This window comes from Galeopterus variegatus, unplaced genomic scaffold, assembly GCF_000696425.1.
Source record: "Galeopterus variegatus unplaced genomic scaffold, G_variegatus-3.0.2 Scaffold443, whole genome shotgun sequence".
NCBI classification, from domain to species: domain Eukaryota; kingdom Metazoa; phylum Chordata; class Mammalia; order Dermoptera; family Cynocephalidae; genus Galeopterus; species Galeopterus variegatus.
Window position 1 is genome coordinate 124,593 of NW_007726554.1, and position 411 is coordinate 125,003.

Genomic DNA, 411 nt, shown 5'->3' on the forward strand with positions numbered 1-411 from the left:
GAAACACTGTAGCCATCGGGGACATCTCCTTTGTCAGTGCTGTCAACACCATATGAGTAATGGATCAGCCTCAGCCCCAGCCCAGGATCCTGTCGATACCAGTACATGTAATCATGGTTCATATCCTGGGCACATCTCAGTGTCACACTCTGTCCTGTCTCCAGAAACTGGAATTTGGGGTTCTGAGTGACACCAGCATTCACCTGACCTGCAGAGAAGGAGGAAAAAGCTGATGCCACAGCCCCTGTGGAAAGACTGGCCGCAGGAACCTGGAAATCCCATGGGTGGCGCACCCAGGCCTCACCTGTCTGCAGGAGACAAAAGGCCACACAGCACAGGAGGCCAACACCCATGGCAGTGCCAGGCAGAACAGAAGGACCTTCTGGGTCTGGGCATTGATGAAAAGGGAAG